At 40.2% G+C, this 18,327-nt stretch overlaps 1 non-coding gene across 1 annotated transcript; it reads left to right on the top strand.

The window, feature by feature from the left end:
* Positions 1-12,544: 12,544 nt before the first annotated feature.
* LOC145117950 (small nucleolar RNA R71) lies at positions 12,545-12,651 on the top strand. Its single transcript, XR_013712941.1, has one exon. It is a non-coding gene; the product is annotated as a small nucleolar RNA R71 (small nucleolar RNA).
* The last annotated feature ends 5,676 nt before the right edge of the window (positions 12,652-18,327 follow it).

Consider the following 18,327-nt stretch of genomic DNA (forward strand, 5'->3'; position numbering starts at 1 on the left):
AAGATACAAAGTTCGAATAAAAAGAACCACAAGAATCTGCGTTTCAGAAGTTGAAACGCATGTTGTGTAGTGCGCCAATTCTTTCACTTCCAGAAGGAATCGAAGACTTTGTTGTCGATTGCGACGCATCACATCAAGGCATGGGATGCATACTTATGCAAAGAGACATAGTGATCGCTTACGCCTCACGCCAACTCAATACCCACGAGAATAATTACACCATCCATGATTTGGAATTGGGAGCTGTAAATTTCGCCTTAAAGATCAGGTGACACTACTTGTTTGGCACAAAGTGTGTCATATACATGGACCACAAGAGTCTTCAGCACATCTTCAACCAAAAGGAACTCAACATGAAACAACAGCGATGGCTTGAGCTGTTGAACGACTACGAGTGTGAGATTCGATACCACCCAGGAAAAGCTAACGTTGTAGCTGATGCCCTAAGCAGAAAGGAACAAGTCAAACCTCGTAGGGTGAAAACACGCACTCTAACAATCCAGTCAAACCTTCCTGCCTAAATTCGAGAAGCGCAAGTAGAGGAACTAAAGGAAGAGAACAAGGCAGAAGAATGCCTACGAGGCATGGAGAAACAATTTTAGTCCAAAGAATATGGAACCGTGTGTTTCATGGACCGAATATTGGTACCAAGATTTGGCAACATCAGGATCCTGGTACTGGATGAAGCTCACAAGACAAGATACTTAGTTCACCCAAGATCTGATAAGATGTATCTTGACTTAAAGAAAAGGTACTAGATCTATACGGGATTGACACTCCCACCTGTGGTTCCTAGCTACAACCTGACGACAAGCCAAAGCAAGCATAACTTTCTGAACACAACGACATCCGATGAAGCGTCGTGGATTTTCGGGATCAACAATCATATCTAGATTATAGGAACTTATCGTAACTTTGTCAAACTAAAACTAGCTATCATAAACTGCTACTAGGAACTAATCCAATTAAGTAGTGATATTGCACACAAACTCAAGGAAGCGATTTTAGGTCAACCAACACCTAAATATCTTAGACTACCACTAGATAAACGAAATAACTAAAATACCCACACACATTTTATAACAATAAAACCTGTGGAGTCAACAACATTTTGTTGACCTCTCAAAACACATTTATTCTCAGGAGAATGAACCCGTCTGAAGGAGGAGATAACCCCGGTGATGCGACCCGGAACTTATGTGCTTTTCTTTTGTATTTTGGTTTCATAAACTACTTCTATCTTGAATAATTGTGCAACATCTTTTATTTAATGAATAAAAAGCTATGTTGTTTAGTATATCCTGTGTATTATTCAACACATGTCTTGGCCTGAATCCCAACGTCCTAACGTCACACAGCCTGGCGCTTCCGCCACCAGCCAGGGGTGTGACATTGTTGTAGCTCTCACTCATTTGAAAGTGAATATGATCACTGATGCATTATGCCACAATACGACTAGTACTTCTGTTGGCGGTTTATGAATGAGGATTTCCATCGATTCGCTGCTTTTGGAGATGATTAGGGAAGTTCAGGCCGAGGGAATCAAGAGTGAGCACTGGAAGTAGGAGAGAATTAAATGTCAAATTAGCAGGTTCAACATCAATAGCAACGGATTGTTGACCCAATGTGGTCGCGATTGGGTTCTAGATTTTGGTCATGAACAGGGTTTACGGCCGTGAACTGCCTCTTGAAGGGTTTACGGCCTTTGAAGATTCGATGAGTGTACGGCCGTAAACGGGTTTACGTCCTTTGAAGATTTGAAGATATGAAGTGTGTACGGCCGTAAACTTAAGAACAGTGATGTTGGATTTCGATGAAAATGTGCTCTAAATGCCCCGAAATGACTCCCAATGGTGATTCTCGATGATTTCCGGAAGAATAAGGGCGTTTTAGGTGTTTATGGTCAAGAGTCTAGAGAGAGAAGGAGAGAGTTTTCGGCCAGAAAAGTCTAAATGAAGGGTAGGGACATGTATTTATAGGGGGTTTTCATGGTCGGTAGTGGGGGTCCACCCGACGCTGGTCGTAAACGAGTGTATGGCCGTAAACTCATTAAGGCCGGAAATTGTTTGATTTTTCGAGAGATTCAGGTTTTCACGTGATTTGGTTCCGACTCGCATATATAAATTTAATTATATAAAACTAGATGATTTTCTAAATCAAGAAGTTTGACGGAAAATTAATAAAATTCAAATTTTATTAACGGAAATCGTATAACAGAAACGGAAAAAGTTTCGGGTTGTCACATCCATTCTCCTATTCGACTCCTTGCAAACCCTAACCATCATTTATGAAATATTGAGCTCATTTTGGTTTTTGGTGTCATCTTTGAAGGAATAAAGTGATTGGAAAGCTAGTGAGAAGTTTCAAACCTTGTGGATCTGAGTTTTTCACCTTTCAAGCAACCTCCAGAAGGTATAAAGTTCTGAACTTGTTGAATGTTTCACTAGATCTTGCTAGTTCTTGAGTTTTTGTGAATTTTGGTCCCATATTCTTGGTATATATCAGTATGCCTACTCTAGACCAAAGGAGCTATCTTTTTAGATGTTTATGAGTGTTTGGAGTCATAAAATGTGAACTTTGTCCCTGTTGGGTCAAAATTATGGTTTATACTTTGCTTTTCTGAGCAATTGTATTTTTATGTAATACTTTATGAGTTTACGGTCAGGTGGGTGTTTGCGGCCCAATGGGTGTTTACGGCCGTAAACCCATTTATGGCCGTAAACCCATTTACGACCGTAAACCCATTTATGGCCCATGTTTCTCATGTATATATATAGGGGTGAGGGGTGTGAGGAATAGATGAACAGAAGAGAGTGTACGGTCTAGAGGAGCTTATGTGTGTGTATTTGAAGGTGTTCTAGAGAGAGAGACAAGAGAGTGTGTGTGATGTGTGTTAAATGCACTGGTTTTAATCCTACTTTTGGGTTATAAATTAAGCACACAAAGGCAGTGAACATGTCTTTTAGTGGTATAGTTGGGTAAGTAGAGTGTCGAACTCAGGGAACGGTAAATTAAAACTAAAGACTAATTTTATCTAAATTAAATAGTAAATATGGGTTTTCTCTAGTTTTACAAGACTAGAAACTTACTAATACTACTTAGGCTAAGAACTAGAAAAACAAAGATTTAACTGAATTTAATAATAAAAGGGACTTCTATTTAGTTCAACTCAATTGATCCTATGGTTGATATTATGGTAATAGTGCAATGGATTAATTCTTCTATTGGCTACCGATTCAAGTGATTAGCCTTGCGTTCGTTCGCTACGATAATCCTTAGAAAACAAACTAACTCAAACAGTGATCAGTTGTCTAATTTAATTTAATTCACTAGATTATTTATTCGGGTTAATTTAGACTTGTAATAGCTAACTAAATTGGTCCTTTAGTTAACCTCTTACTGATGATCATCAAACAAGCTCACACATGAATTTACCTAAATTTTCTTATTAATTCTAGTTTCACGTTCGTTAGTCCTAGACATATGATAAAGTGGTCACATAAACATATGGGGTTGATAATTAAAAGATGTTCATACTATTTAATTATCTTCCTATTAACAGAAAATTAGTTATCATTCACACACAAGGTTCTTTAACAAGCTAAAATTAACAAAATCACCAATATTTAATTAATCCTACCATTGATCAAACCATAATATCAATTTTGTATCCCCAAACAGAAGTTTAAGAGTTTTAGCTCATGATTGAGGTAATTAACAGCAATAAAACGAATTCTAATTATCTAACCATAATTGAGAAACAATAGATTAAGTAGAATGATGAAAATGTGCCTCAAATCTTCTTCGGAATTGGATTCTAGGTTGTATCTTCGTTCTCTAGGGTTCTTCTGGCTCTTCAATCGCAACTTGCTTCTCCCCAAAGGTTCCAGAAGTCCTTCCATCGGATTAAGACCCGCTATTTATAATTATCACAAAACAGGGGCTACTCGGCGAGTAGGTCGTGAACTCACCGAGTACTAGTGTGAAATCCGTGTTCGGTAAGGAATCTTGACTTTTCTTCCGGGAACATTCTAATGAACTCGCCGAGTACATGCGTGGACTCGCCGAGTAGGTGTGTAGTTTTCCCTTTTTCTTCATTCTTTGGTCTCTAATTTCTTCTCCTTTTTCCTTTCTGCTTCCAAGCATGTCTTTTGGACTGAAAACACAATATAAGCATTATTAAGTACCTTTTGTCCATATTATGCATATAATTAGCCAAAAATGAATAGAAATATATGTTAAACATATGATTAATTATGCACATATCAAAATACCCCACACTTGACTTTTGCTTGCCCCCAAGCAAAACTGAATTTTAACACATTAGAATCACATAGGACAACTCAAGTCGAACCCAGCCATTATACCAAGACCGCAACGCGCACATTTGTGTCTAAAATTCCTAATAACCCCCCATACTCTAAATACTCACAATCCTCATAAACATTCGCCCACTCACCCCGAACTATGCTCATTTTATGCATCCCTCCGAATCCATCCTCAGAAAAACCTCTTAACCTCAAGGTGTTTTTGGTTGAGTAACCCAAGCATACATAATCTAGATAATTACAATTTATGATACCACATTGGAGCTCTTTGGAATTCTTCATTTCTTTGGCATTTGATCTTTGATCTCTTTGAATTCACCACTTTGTTGTTTGGTTTTTGGTATCTTCAACTTTTTGAATTTCTTGGAATTTTTGATCTTCTAATTTCATATTTGACTTTGATGCTCCAAAAATTCTTCAAACTTTTCTTTTGTAATTCTCTTTTTTTTTTCTTCATGTAACTCACTTTTTTCTTCACTCAATACCTACATGCTTAAGCAGGGGCACTCAACTTCAACCTTTATTGATTAATGATAACAATTTTCCTGGATACATTTCAAGTACACGATGCTAAACATATTGCATCCTTCGGGCTAAGCGAGGTTGTGTTTTTGTCCCATGATTTCACTAGAATAAGAGGGCCACAAATGCACTATAACGTATATAGGCTCAACTAAACATTTGGGTCTTCATACAATCATCCACACAATTCTAACATGGAATCCTAATTACTTTTTACCAAAATTTTCTAAATTAAATCCTAAGTAACATTTTTGGTATGCAATAGTGCAAATTTTTTTTTTAAAAAATAGACCTAAATTATGATATTAGGATTCTAAATTTGCTAAGGTTCAACCAACCCCCTACCCCACACTTATTTCATGTAATGCCCCCATTGCATGCTATGCATGATAAAGAAAAAATACTAAAGTATAGAGGGAATTGGAACAAACTCCCCTGGGATAGCAGTGGCGAGGCTGATCATCTTCAATTTAGCTCCATCTTTGAATGACTTTAAACATGGGAACAGCTCATCCATGTCTTGGGTGTCATGTCGCGTGTGGTAGACTTGCAAATGACTCAAATATGTAGGATACGGCTCCTAGAAACCTCCAGCAATGATTCTCTATGAAAGAGTTGGATAAAACTGCAACGAACGTGCCCAAAACAACTCTGGAATCCAAAAAATGATGATGGACTCGGCGAGTAAGTCGTGTACTCGACGAGTATGTTGCTAACTTGCAGAGAAGTCGTGTAATTGTCCATGCACTCGCCGAGTTGGATATGTGCACTCGGCGAGTAGGCGCTGAGTTTTCCTTTCGACTGAAGTGCTGAATCGGGGTAATTCAGTGACTCTTTTTCTAATTACTTCAGTAATAAAGCACTCTACACTCCCAACTCTAACGGACTCGAACTTAATGGAAAACACTTCGCACTCTCAATTGAACATTCCTTACTTGAACCTTGACCCATAAGACTTCTAAATGTATCCTAACCTTCCAATCCTGAAAAAAAAATGCAGACAAAAGTGAAAGCAACCAAAAGTCCTAACAAGAAATAAAATCATCCAAGTTTAACAAGTTGTCCAAATCAAACATCACGAAAATAAATTAAAAACACAAAAGAAACATTCTTCATTCTTCATCATCCATGTCGGCTCCTCCAGCTCCACTTCCTCCTCCTTCATTGCCTTTCCTCATCCTTTCTTCCCAACTCATGATGTGGGGGTAGCCGGGTCCAGGTCTCGGTGCGATGTTCACTTGTTGGAAGAGATAGCCAAATGATTGATTGTTATAGTTAACTCCTCTTCCAATATCATCCAAGTAGCGCCGGTACTCAAGTTGATTCCATCCATCGTTCTCTTCTTCCACCGGAATAACCGGTGGGTCTTCCCGTACCCGCTCGCTTCTTTGCCTCACTCGCCTTCCCGGCTCCTCGGGGATAGCCGGCTCATCCGCATGAGGAATAGAAAAAGAATCACCAAACTTTTCCACAATCCTTGCCCTCCTATATAATGCGGTGTTGAACGGAGGGGGATAAATGACCGTCAGCGCCCTTGACTCTTGCAAATCTAATACCCCAAATGACCTTGAGAGCCTCGTCACAAACATCCCTCCATTAATCTTGGAGTTCATCTTCTCCTTAACAGCCCCTTCAACAAGATACTTGGCTACGCGATATGGGAGATTGCAGAAAACATCGGGAGTAATAATACTCCAAAGATAAAAGATGTCAAGGGTCGGGACCTTGTCCCAGTCCTTTCGCATATTAATCGTGCTGGCAATGAACCGATGAATGAGACGGTGGATCGGTGAACGTATGTGACCCTCCTGTGCGGTAGATGGGATGTACACCCGGTTAGCAATAGTATTCCACCAGGTAGAAGCAACCACTCCCTCGGGGAGATCTTTGTGGCAATTCTCTAAAAAAACTTCAAAATCTTCATTCAACATAGTGCTTTGCTCATAGATTCCAAGCCTCCATGAAAATTCAGCCATGCTGCATTGGCGCAGCTCCCCACCAAGAGAAAAGGAAACTACATTGGGATTGTAGTACTCACTACCACCTCGGAATGAGATGGTAGCAAAAAACTCCCAACATAATTCAGCGTAGACCGGTTCTTGAATTTTGAAAAGCTGTAACCAACCATCACATATGATGGTTGAATCCCCCAAATTACATTCTTTCACCAAATATGGTGTTATCTCTTCTTCCAAACCAACTTTCCCCATCCAATCCCAATCCACTGCATTGGGTAAATGAATCTCTTTCTGTTTTAAAGCCTCTAACTTGTTTTTGGCACGGGCTTGAGACGATTTGGATGTGATTTGGCGGAACGAGAGCCACGGGATGTCCCCTTGGCTTCCCCCTCTTGAAGACTGACCTCGTCTGGACATGGTACCTTTTCCCTTGAAAGTCGAGGATTAAGCCAAAAATCACAGAAATCGCTTGAAGGAGGCTGTGCACGGCGAGTGTGTGGGTAAAATGGGTAAAAACCCTTATTTCTCAGATTTTTATACCGTCTGTGTAAGTTCGCTACTCGCCGAGTAGAAACGATCTACTCGCCGAGAACAAATGCTTTTACGTGGTTTTTTGGTTATTTAGACAAGCACTCGCCGAGTACTCGTACCTACTAGGCGAGTAAAGCTTGCAGTTTGACAAAAATTGAATTTTTTTTTTTTTTTTTTTTTAATTTAATTTTTCAACCCACCACCCCACACTCTAGGCATTGCTTGCCCTCAAGCAATCATTTAGAACATATTTCCAGAAGAAGATGAATGAAAAAGATCCTAAGAAATTAAAAAGAAAGTAAAGGAAAAAGAAATGCAAACTCTAAACTCGGGTTGCCTCCCGGAAGCGCTTCTTTTTAAGGAGTCATTAGCTGGACTCCTCCCATTCTACGTGGCTGCAATCCCTTCCAACAACATCAACTCTTCCATGCCTTCATTCCTTGGAACTCCTTCTTCATACTTTTTGACTCTATGTCCATTGACCTTGAACGGGGTGCCATCTTTTGACAATAGCTCTATAGCACCATGTGGAAACACCTTCTTTACCAGAAAAGGACCATCCCATCTTGACTTGAGTTTGCCCGAGAAGAGTTTTAACCTTGAATTAAAGAGCAACACCTTTTTCCCTTCATGAAATTCTTTATTTTCCTTGATCCTCCTGTCATGCCAATTCTTAGTTTTCTCTTTATAGATCAAAGAACTAGTGTATGCATCATTTCTAAGTTCCTCAAGAGCATTCATTTGCATTAACCGGTTGTTCTTGAGCTCCTCCATGTTGAAGTTGCACATCTTTAAAGCCCAAAAAGCTTTATGCTCTATCTCCACCGGTAAATGACATTGCTTTCCATAAACTAACCTATATGGTGTAGTACCAATAGGGGTTTTGAAAGCTGTACGGAAGGCCCAAAATGCATCGTCTAGCTTATCCGACCATTCTTTTCGATTGCTCCCCACCGATTTCTCCAAGATTCTCTTTAAAGCTCGATTTGTCACTTCGGTTTGTCCACTAGTTTGTGTATGGTAGGATGTTGAAAATTTATGGGTTACCCCATATTTACTTAGCACCTTCTCTAGTTGAGCATTGGCAAAATGAGTGCCTCGGTCACTTATGAGAGCTTTCGGGACCCTAAATCTTGAAAATAACTTCTTTAAAAACCTCACCACTACCCGACCGTCATTAGTTGGCAAAGCTTGTGCCTCCGCCCACTTGGATACATAATCCACCGCCACCAATATGTATTTGTTGCCTTTGGATATGGGAAATGGTCCCATGAAATCGATCCCCCACACATCAAATACTTCGCACACTTGGATACTATGTTGTGGCATTTCATTTCGAGATGAAATGTTTCCCGCTCTTTGACATGCATCACATTCTTTGACAAATTGGGTTGCATCTTTAAAAATCGCGGGCCAGTAAAAACCAATGTCAAAGATCTTCTTAGCAGTGTAATGTGCTCCATGATGTCCACCCGTGGGCCCGCTATGACATTGCTCCAATATTTTCCAGCTTTCATTCCCGAACACGCATCTTCGTATGATTCCATCCGCGCAGCTTCGGAAAAGATATGGTTCATCCCAAAAGTAATACTTTATCTCGGAAAAGAATTTCTTCTTTTGTTGACTTGTGAGATCTTTTGGGATGTAATTGCTAGCTAAGTAATTAGCTATATTTGCAAACCATGGTTCTTCTCCCACAGTCACCATAATATACTCATCCGGAAAATCATCTCCAACTCTATCTTCTTGCAATCGTGGGTTTTCAAGCCTTGACAAGTGGTCAGCTGCTACATTCTCCATTCCCTTTTTGTCGCGTATCTCTATGTCAAACTCTTGAAGAAGTAGCACCCATCGTATCAATCTTGGCTTGGCATCCTGTTTGGCAAACAAATACTTGATAGCAGAGTGGTCAGTAAAAACAGTTGTTTTAGATAAAACTAAATAAGGGCGGAATTTATCAAAAGCGTACACCACAGCTAATAATTCCTTTTCCGTGGTGGTGTAGTTTTCTTGGGCTGGATTTAAAGTCTTGCTAGCATAATATATGGGTCGGAAGTGCTTATCAACCCTTTGACCAAGGACAGCTCCTAATGCAAAATCACTAGCATCACACATTATTTCAAATGGTAAATTCCAATTTGGTGCAACAATGATCGGGGCATTAGTCAGTTTTTCCTTTAAAAATTCAAATGCCTCTAAACACTCTTTAGTAAAATTAAATGGTGCATCTTTTAGGAGTAATTGTGTTAGAGGTCTAGTTATTTTAGAAAAATCTTTGATAAAACGCCGGTAAAAACCCGCGTGTCCTAGAAAACTTCTAATACCCTTCACATTAGTTGGTGGAGGTAATTTGGCAATGGTGTCAATCTTTGCCCGATCCACTTCAATTCCCGATTTGGAAACCTTGTGGCCCAAAACTATACCCTCCTTAACCATAAAGTGACATTTTTCCCAATTAAGGACTAAGTCGGTCTTTTCACACCTAGCAAGCATTAGGTCAAGATTTGTAAGACAATCATGGAAGGAAGATCCAAAAACAGAAAAATTGTCCATAAAGACTTCCATGAATTTTTCCACCATGTCGTGGAATATGGCTGTCATGCACCTTTGAAATGTCGCGGGTGCATTGCATAGCCCAAAGGGCATGCGTCGATAAGCAAAAGTCCCACTTGGGCAAGTGAATGTGGTCTTTTCTTGGTCCAATGGGTCTATGGGTATTTGGAAATAACCCGAAAATCCGTCTAGGAAGCAATAATAACTATGGCCCGATAATCTTTCTAACATTTGATCAATAAAGGGTAAGGGAAAATGGTCTTTACGAGTGGCATCGTTTAGTTTTCGATAATCAATGCACACTCTCCAACCGGTTACCGTTCGTGTCGGAATAAGCTCATTCTTTTCGTTGGTTATGACCGTCATCCCTCCTTTCTTGGGCACCACTTGAACCGGACTCACCCACGGGCTGTCAGAAATGGAATATATAATCCCCGCATCTAAAAGCTTGACCACTTCTTTCTTGACCACCTCTTGCATATTTGGGTTTAGTCTTCTTTGGTGCTGCACAACCGGCTTTGCTCCTTCTTCCAGGTTAATCTTGTGTGAACAATAAGAGGGACTTATTCCCTTGATGTCGGTAATGCTCCATGCTATGGCCCGTTTTCGCTTCTTCAAAACTTGCACTAGTTCTTCCTTTTCAGAGTTGGAAAGGTCAGAGGCTATAATGACTGGCTTTTGATGGCCATCTTCAAGGAAGGCATACTCCAAATGTTCTGGTAACTTTTTGAGCTCAGTTTTTGGGTTCTGTTTGTTGTACTCGCCGAGTGTAGGTAAGGGACTCGGCGAGTTGGTAGCTGAATTTACGAATTCTGTTTTTTTTTTCGCTTGGACTCGGCGAGTAGATCGGCCCTACTCGGCGAGTTGAAGTGTCAGATTGCCTCACCAATTCTTCAAACTCAGCTTCTTCCAGCAGCCTCTCGATGTCCATTAAGTCTTTTTCTGCATCAAATTCTTCATCAAAAATGGTGAACTTGTTGGAATCTTCACTTATGCATTCCTCCAGTAATTCATCAAGCATGTCAATTGAGAATGTCGTGTCGTCACTATTCCGTGCATACTTCATAGCTTGATCAACCCCAAATGTGACTGAATCTTCTCCTACCCGCAAAGTGAGCTTCGAGTCCCTCATGTCTACTATAGCACTTGTCGTGTTGAGGAAGGGTCTTCCAAGGATGATTGGGACTTGAGGATCCACCTCCATGTCTAGAATTATGAAATCAGCGGGAAATACAAACTTGTCCACTTTGACCACTAAGTCTTCACATATTCCTCTTGGGAAAGTGATTGTCTTGTTAGCTAAATGAATCGCCATACGAATTGGTCTTGGTTCCGGGAGATCCAGCTTCTTGAAGAATGAATAAGGCATTAAATTCACACTTGCTCCTAAATCAGCCAAGGCATGAGTGGTAGCTAAATTGCCAAATTGGCAAGGTAAAGTTAAGCTCCCCGGGTCACCCTTCTTCTTTGGTAGTTTGTTGAGCATGGCGGCTGAGCAATTCTCATTGAGGACTACCTTCTTCACTTCCTCCATCTTCCTTCTATTAGTGAGAAGTTCCTTAAGGAACTTTGCATATTTGGGCATTTGTGCGACAGCTTCGATGAAGGGTATGTTGATTTGAAGAGCCTTTATATGATCTAGAAACTTCTGGTACTCCTCTTCCTACTTCACTTTCTTAGCTCGGGCTGGGTATGGCAATGGCGGCTGGTAAAACTTTTCAGGGGTCTGATTGTTCGGATTTGGCAGTGGACTCGCCGAGTCCATATTCTGTACTCGGCGAGTAGAGCTGTCAGATTAGAGATTTTGATTTTCTGCTTGATTTTCTGCTTCCTCCTTCTGTGATTCTTTGGGTGCTTCATTCTGAATAGGGGCCAGAGGAGTGATTATTTTCCCACTTCTTGTTGTGACTATGTTTATGTGCGCGCCTCGTGGGTTGTTTTCGGTTTTGCTAGGAAGTTCGCCCGGTGATCTTTGGTTTATTTGTTGAGGAAGTTGCTCTAGCTGCGTTTCTATGTTGTGGATAGATGCTTTCTGGTTTCTAAGCATGGTCCTTGTTTCTTGAATTGCAGCATCATGATCACTATGTCTCTTTTTCTGAAGCAGCTACAAATTTGGTAAGCATTTCTTCCAAACTTGGTTTTCTTTCTTGTGATGGCTCCTCCTTTTGGTAAAAACCCCTTCCCTTTTGCTTGAACTTCTCCTCCTTAGCCTTCTTGTACTCGTCATAAGGGAGCCACTCTTTCTTTGGTCTAAGCCAATCTTCATCATATCGGTCCCCACTTGAGTAACAAACTTGCACCTTTTTGTTGCCATTTTCATCCAAATCGCAGTCTCTAGTAAGGTGAGGCCCATTACAATTTTCGCAACCCACCCGAATAGCATGTATCGTTTGGTTCATTTTATCCATCCTCCTATCCATGGTTTTTAGCATAGCCATAACTGCTGACAAGTCTTCTGAAGCTGCATAGGCGGCCCCCCTCGTCACATCATTTCTTGGATTGTGGTATTCTCTAGAATGCTTAGAGAATTCTTCAATTAGTTGCTTTATCACTGGAGGTGCCTTCTTCGTGAGTGGACCTTGCGAGTCAAGTAATTGCCTAGTGGTAACATTTACTCCATCATAGAAGATGGAGACTTCTTGTTGACTATTGAGGTCATGATGTGGGCAATTCCTTAGCAGGCTCTTGTACCTCTCCCACACTTCATATAGTGATTCTCCAGCTTGTTGTTCAAAGTTAGCTATGGCTTTCTTTAGCTTGGATATCTTGGATGGCGGGCAGAATTGATCAATGAACTCTTCTTTCATTTGGGCCCATGTAGTGATAGATCCTGGGGGCAATGACTTGAGCCAATCCTTGGCAGCACCCTTCAAAGTAACCAGAAGCATGCGAAGTAGCTGAGTTTCTCGAGGCACATTTGGAACATTGAAATAATCAGCTACATCATTGACTTCGTCCAAGTGTTTGTAAGCGTCTTCGTGGTCTTTGCCTGTGAAGGGGATCTCCTTAAGTAGAGCCAGGATGTGACCCTTGAGCTCAAAAGTAGCAGTAGCGGGGATTGCGGGTTGCACAAGTCCCGGTCCGGTATCATCGCGTATCCTCTTCTTCCATTCCCCCATGGGGACTTCATCAATGTTAGCCATGAGAATAGCTAATTCGTCGTCGAAATCGGAAACGTGACCGAATGTAGGGTCTTCTTCTTCCTCGGTCTCGTACTCGACGTCTTCTTTAGTTGGGTCTTAAATTGTCAAAGAGGCGCTGGATGCTCCTGATTTGCTGCTCTTCTTCTTGCTGAAAACGGACTTTAGGTTCTTTAGTGGCGAATTCCTTGAAGAAGCGGATTCTCCAACGGATTTTCCTTTGTTCTTCCTTAGGGCGGATTCCGGGTCGTCTAGAGGAGGGATCAAAGGTGTATCAGATCCTCGGGTCATGAAACAACTGCAAATAAAACAAGAAAAACGCGTAAAAAGAACAAAAATAAAATAAAAGCTAAAACTGTGAACAGTGATGGACTCGCCGAGTTTCGTCGAGTGCACTCGGCGAGTACAAGGTAAAAACAGAAAAATTTTCTACTTAATTTATTAAAACAGGGATTGATCAAAACCTATACTAACTACTAAATTACCTCAGAATTAACTTTGTGTAAGATAAATCCCACACAAAGGATCGATAAAAATAGAAATTAGTGCTAATTTAGAACCGTTCCCCGACAACGGCGCCAAAAACTTGATGTGTGTTAAATGCACTGGTTTTAATCCTACTTTTGGGTTATAAATTAAGCACACAAAGGCAGTGAACCTGTCTTTTAGTGGTATAGTTGGGTAAGTAGAGTGTCGAACTCAGGGAACGGTAAATTAAAACTAAAGACTAATTTTATCTAAATTAAATAGTAAATATGGGTTTTCTCTAGTTTTACAAGACTAGAAACTTACTAATACTACTTAGGCTAAGAACTAGAAAAACAAAGATTTAACTGAATTTAATAATAAAAGGGACTTCTGTTTAGTTCAACTCAATTGATCCTATGGTTGATATTATGGTAATAGTGCAATGGATTAATTCTTCTATTGGCTACCGATTCAAGTGATTAGCCTTGCGTTCGCTACGATAATCCTTAGAAAACAATCTAACTCAAACAGTGATCAGTTGTCTAATTTAATTTAATTCACTAGATTATTTATTCGGGTTAATTTAGACTTGTAATAGCTAACTAACTTGGTCCTTTAGTTAACCTCTTGCTGATGGTCATCAAACAAGCTCACACATGAATTTACCTAATTTTTCTTATTAATTCTAGTTTCACGTTCGTTAGTCCTAGACATATGATAAAGTGGTCACATAAACATATGGGGTTGATAATTAAAAGATGTTTATACTATTTAATTATCTTCCTATTAACAGAAAATTAGTTATCATTCACACACAAGGTTCTTTAACAAGCTAAAATTAACAAAATCACCAATATTTAATTAATCCTACCATTGATCAAACCATAATATCAATTTTGTATCCCCAAACAGAAGTTTAAGAGTTTTAGCTCATGATTGAGGTAATTAACAGCAATAAAACGAATTCTAATTGTCTAACCATAATTGAGAAACAATAGATTAAGTAGAATGATGAAAATATGCCTCAAATCTTCTTCGGAATTGGATTCTAGGTTGTATCTTCGTTCTCTAGGGTTCTTCTGGCTCTTCAATCGCAGCTTGCTTCTCCCCAAAGGTTCCAGAAGTCCTTCCATCGGATTAAGACCCGCTATTTATAATTATCACAAAACAGGGGCTACTCGGCGAGTAGGTCGTGAACTCGCCGAGTACTAGTGTGAAATCCGTGTTCGGTAAGGAATCTTGACTTTTCTTCCGGGAACATTCTAATGAACTCGCCGAGTACATGCGTGGACTCGCCGAGTAGGTGTGTAGTTTTCCCTTTTTCTTCATTCTTTGGTCTCTAATTTCTTCTCCTTTTTCCTTTCTGCTTCCAAGCATGTCTTTTGGACTGAAAACACAATATAAGCATTATTAAGTACCTTTTGTCCATATTATGCATATAATTAGCCAAAAATGAATAGAAATATATGTTAAACATATGATTAATTATGCACATATCAAAATACCCCACACTTGACTTTTGCTTGCCCCCAAGCAAAACTGAATTTTAACACATTAGAATCACATAGGACAACTCAAGTCGAACCCAGCCATTATACCAAGACCGCAACGCGCACATTTGTGTCTAAAATTCCTAATAACCCCCCATACTCTAAATACTCACAATCCTCATAAACATTCGCCCACTCACCCCGAACTATGCTCATTTTATGCATCCCTCCGAATCCATCCTCAGAAAAACCTCTTAACCTCAAGGTGTTTTTGGTTGAGTAACCCAAGCATACATAATCTAGATAATTACAATTTATGATACCACATTGGAGCTCTTTGGAATTCTTCATTTCTTTGGCATTTGATCTTTGATCTCTTTGAATTCACCACTTTGTTGTTTGGTTTTTGGTATCTTCAACTTTTTGAATTTCTTGGAATTTTTGATCTTCTAATTTCATATTTGACTTTGATGCTCCAAAAATTCTTCAAACTTTTCTTTTGTAATTCTCTTTTTTTTTTCTTCATGTAACTCACTTTTTTCTTCACTCAATACCTACATGCTTAAGCAGGGGCACTCAACTTCAACCTTTATTGATTAATGATAACAATTTTCCTGGATACATTTCAAGTACACGATGCTAAACATATTGCATCCTTCGGGCTAAGTGAGGTTGTGTTTTTGTCCCATGATTTCACTAGAATAAGGGGGCCACAAATGCACTATAACGTATATAGGCTCAACTAAACATTTGGGTCTTCATACAATCATCCACACAATTCTAACATGGAATCCTAATTACTTTTTACCAAAATTTTCTAAATTAAATCCTAAGTAACATTTTTGGTATGCAATAGTGCAAATTTTTTTTTAAAAAATAGACCTAAATTATGATATTAGGATTCTAAATTTGCTAAGGTTCAACCAACCCCCTACCCCACACTTATTTCATGCAATGCCCCTATTGCATGCTATGCATGATAAAGAAAAAAAAATACTAAAGTATAGAGGGAATTGGAACAAACTCCCCTGGGATAGCAGTGGCGAGGCTGATCATCTTCAATTTAGCTCCATCTTTGAATGACTTTAAACATGGGAACAGCTCATCCATGTCTTGGGTGTCATGTCGCGTGTGGTAGACTTGAAAATGACTCAAATATGTAGGATACGGCTCCTAGAAACCTCCAACAATGATTATCTATGAAAGAGTTGGATAAAACTGCAACGAACGTGCCCAAAACAACTCTGGAATCCGAAAAATGATGATGGACTCGGCGAGTAAGTCGTGTACTCGGCGAGTATGTTGCTAACTTGCAGAGAAGTCGTGTAATTGTCCATGCACTCGCCGAGTAGGATATGTGCACTCGGCGAGTAGGCGCTGAGTTTTCCTTTCGACTGAAGTGCTGAATCGGGGTAATTCAGTGACTCTTTTTCTAATTACTTCAGTAATAAAGCACTCTACACTCCCAACTCTAACGGACTCGAACTTAATGGAAAAGACTTCGCACTCTCAATTGAACATTCCTTACTTGAACCTTGACCCATAAGACTTCTAAATGTATCCTAACCTTCCAATCCTGAAAAAAAAATGCAGACAAAAGTGAAAGCAACCAAAAGTCCTAACAAGAAATAAAATCATCCAAGTTTAACAAGTTGTCCAAATCAAACATCACGAAAATAAATTAAAAACACAAAAGAAACATTCTTCATTCTTCATCATCCATGTCGGCTCCTCCAGCTCCACTTCCTCCTCCTTCATTGCCTTTCCTCATCCTTTCTTCCCAACTCATGATGTAGGGGTAGCCGGGTCCAGGTCTCGGTGCGATGTTCATTTGTTGGAAGAGATAGCCAAATGATTGATTGTTATAGTTAACTCCTCTTCCAATATCATCCAAGTAGCGCCGGTACTCAAGTTGATTCCATCCATCGTTCTCTTCTTCCACCGGAATAACCGGTGGGTCTTCCCGTACCCGCTCGCTTCTTTGCCTCACTCGCCTTCCCGGCTCCTCGGGGATAGCCGGCTCATCCGCATGAGGAATAGAAAAAGAATCACCAAACTTTTCCACAATCCTTGCCCTCCTATATAATGCGGTGTTGAACGGAGGGGGATAAATGACCGTCAGCGCCCTTGACTCTTGCAAATCTAATACCCCAAATGACCTTGCAAGCCTCGTCACAAACATCCCTCCATTAATCTTGGAGTTCATCTTCTCCTTAACAGCCCCTTCAGCAAGATACTTGGCTACGCGATATGGGAGATTGCAGAAAACATCGGGAGTAATAATACTCCAAAGATAAAAGATGTCAAGGGTCGGGACCTTGTCCCAGTCCTTTCGCATATTAATCGTGCTGGCAATGAACCGATGAATGAGACGGTGGATCGGTGAACGTATGTGACCCTCCTGTGCGGTAGATGGGATGTACACCCGGTTAGCAATAGTATTCCACCAGGTAGAAGCAACCACTCCCTCGGGGAGATCTTTGTGGCAATTCTCTAAAAAAACTTCAAAATCTTCATTCAACATAGTGCTTTGCTCATAGATTCCAAGCCTCCATGAAAATTCAGCCATGTTGCATTGTCGCAGCTCCCCACCAAGAGAAAAGGAAACTACATTGGGATTGTAGTACTCACTACCACCTCGGAATGAGATGGTAGCAAAAAACTCCCAACATAATTCAGCGTAGACCGGTTCTTGAATTTTGAAAAGCTGTAACCAACCATCACATATGATCGTTGAATCCCCCAAATTACATTCTTTCACCAAATATGGTGTTAGCTCTTCTTCCAAACCAACTTTCCCCATCCAATCCCAATCCACTGCATTGGGTAAATGAATCTCTTTCTGTTTTAAAGCCTCTAACTTGTTTTTGGCACGGGCTTGAGACGATTTGGATGTGATTTGGCGGAACGAGAGCCACGGGATGTCCCCTTGGCTTCCCCCTCTTGAAGACTGACCTCGTCTGGACATGGTACCTTTTCCCTTGAAAGTCGAGGATTAAGCCAAAAATCACAGAAATTGCTTGAAGGAGGCTGTGCACGGCAAGTGTGTGGGTAAAATGGGTAAAAACCCTTATTTCTCAGATTTTTATACCGTCTGTGTAAGTTGGCTACTCGCTGAGTAGAAACGATCTACTCGCCGAGTACAAATGCTTTTACGCGGTTTTTTAGTTATTTAGACAAGCACTCGCCGAGTACTCGTACCTACTCGGCGAGTAAAGCTTGCAGTTTGACAAAAATTGATTTTTTTTTTAATTTAATTTTTTCAACCCACCACCCCACACTCTAGGCATTGCTTGCCCTCAAGCAATCATGTAGAACATATTTCCAGAAGAAGATG

The sequence above is a fragment of the Lactuca virosa genome, chromosome 5, assembly GCF_052849685.1.
Source record: "Lactuca virosa cultivar CGN04683 chromosome 5, Lactuca_virosa_CGN04683_v6, whole genome shotgun sequence".
Taxonomy (NCBI): domain Eukaryota; kingdom Viridiplantae; phylum Streptophyta; class Magnoliopsida; order Asterales; family Asteraceae; genus Lactuca; species Lactuca virosa.